Genomic DNA, 2433 nt, shown 5'->3' with positions numbered 1-2433 from the left:
AATCGTTGAGGGAAAGGTACTTCTGGCCTTTGGGAATTTCCTAGATAAATGGAATTGAGTTCTTGTGATCTTCTATTATTCTTCTCCTCAATTCTAAACATGTCATTCTTCAGAAGTTCTTCATGATTTTTGCCACTTCTCAACCCCACATCATCACACTTTTCATTGGATCTTGACTGTGTAGGAGGGGGATCTTCTTTAAACCATTTTGAAACAATTCTATCAAGCTTTGCCCCCAAATGTTTGAACTCCTCACTCTGTGACTTGTGAATTTCAACATTTTTAGGTGGTTGAATTTCATTTTGTTTGTGAACTCTCTTACATTTATGGCTTTCACTTCTTGAATATCTGAGGGAAATTCCATCCAACTTTTGTTCGACCATTCACGGAGGTTCAATGTCACTTGATCAATTAACGAATAAGCTTCATCTACACTTTTGTCCATAAAAGAACCTCCAGCTGATGAATCCAATAAAGTCTTGTCTGAGAAAGAAATTCCCCCATAGAATATGTGCAAAATCAACCATTTTTCAAAACCATGATGAGGGCATTGTCTTTGAAGACTCTTGAATCTATCCCATGCTTCAAATAATGATTCTCCATATGCTTGAGCAAAATTTGTTATGCAATTCCTCATATACACCGTTCTACTTAGAGGGAAAAAATGATTCAGAAATTGCTTCTCCAATTGTTCCCAACTTGTGATGCTTTGAGGACAGAGAGAATATAGCCAAGTCCTTGCTTTTTCCTTGATACTGAAAGGAAATGTCATCAATCGAACTGCATTTGCTGATACTCCTTCGCATTTCACCAAATCACAAATCTCTAAAAATGTTTCAAGATGCAGATAAGGACTTTCTGATACTTCTCCTCCAAATTTGTGACCTTGTATCATGAAAATTATCTCTAGGTCTAGTTGGAAACTTTCTGCTTCAATTTGAGGTTGCACAATGGGAGATAAAAATCTTGCAGAAAAGGGTGTAGAAAAATTTCTCATGGGCCTGCTTGACATGTTAGTGCTCATGGATATTCAAGAAGAAAAAGAAAATTATCAAGAATCAAAAACAAGAAATAAAATGCAATATGAAAAGCACGAAAGCAAATGCAGAATTTAAATTGCAAGAAAGAAAGTGCATAATGAAAACAAGAAAGAAAAGATAAAAGGAAAAAGAAAAATATCTAGAATAATTCATATGCTAAAAATTACAAGATATGTTTACAAAAGAAAATAAGAAAGAAACTAGATCAAAAGAGAAAACAGAGAAAAGTTAGATTAGAGTGCTAGAAATCAAGAATGCAAAGTTAGAATTAGAATTAGAATTGCAACAAAAAGAATTGTCATGAATGTTATTCAAGAAAAGAAAAGCTTATAGAAACAGGATTCTAAAGTTACAACTATGAAAATGTAAAGAAAGAAAGAAAAGTTATGTTTAGTCTAACTCAATTGATAATTCCTAATGTTACAGCGCAGTCCCCGGCAACGGCGCCAAAAACTTGTTACGCTCCGCAAGTGTACGGAAATGTCGCAAGTAATATAAAAGATTATCGTATCCACAGGGACTGGAATAAGCACTAGAAATGTCTCAATGCGAATTAGCTAAACAACTATCCAATCGTTTCAAAAGCAAAGTAAAGGTAAACAAATCTAATCTTAAAGATCAACAAACAAGAGTCTAGTGTTTTGGGTTATGATAAAGGGAGATTCTAGGAGTTTCGGTTTCTTTGTAAGATTTCTTGAATGTAAATGGTTCACTAATTCTTATCCCTCAATTGCCAAACATGTAGAAAGTTGTCGGTTCTCTCTTGCAATAGACAACCGGCTAAGGACTGAGAAATGTATCTAAGTAGGATTAATTAGACATGAACCTACATTGTCCTTACACAGAAGCGCACCTATTACTATGCCTTCCTCGGATATCAACATAGAAGCCCACAACTCATTAATCTATCAAGATACAAGAAACTAATCACAAGATCCATCCTACTCTCTTGAATATTCCCATTTCCTCTTCAAGATTATCTCTCAAACGTCCTTAGACGGGCTTGCACCTGTCACATGGATCCCTCGGATGATCGAGTGAGAGTTTATCTTTACAAAGTTCACAAGAAATCCAAACAATCAATCAAGAATGAGAATTAAGCACAAATCACCATTAATCATTCAAGATCTAATTGATACAAGCAAGTCAATGTCATTGAAACAAGAAAATGGCAAATCCATTAGAGATTACATCAATCCATCATACAAATACTCCCTTAATCCTAGAATACAAGATCTACTCCATGAATCGAGGAAGAAAACCCGAAGAAATAGAGAATACAAGCATTTCTTAAATCCCCAATCCAAGAAATCAAGAAGAGGGGGAAAGAGAAAACTTATCTACGAAGAAGCCTCGTCTTCGGATCCAATCCTCGCTCCGGAGTCGAAATCGT

At 35.3% G+C, this 2433-nt stretch overlaps 1 non-coding gene across 1 annotated transcript; it reads left to right on the top strand.

Moving 5' to 3' along the window:
* The first annotated feature begins 533 nt into the window (after nt 1-533).
* LOC121983442 lies at nt 534-639 on the top strand. Its single transcript, XR_006112495.1, has one exon. It is a non-coding gene; the product is annotated as a small nucleolar RNA R71 (small nucleolar RNA).
* Nucleotides 640-2433: the final 1794 nt, after the last annotated feature.

The sequence above is a fragment of the Zingiber officinale genome, chromosome 5A (genome assembly GCF_018446385.1).
Source record: "Zingiber officinale cultivar Zhangliang chromosome 5A, Zo_v1.1, whole genome shotgun sequence".
Classification (NCBI taxonomy): Eukaryota; Viridiplantae; Streptophyta; class Magnoliopsida; order Zingiberales; family Zingiberaceae; genus Zingiber; species Zingiber officinale.
This window is presented reverse-complemented; position numbering and strand designations above follow the sequence as displayed.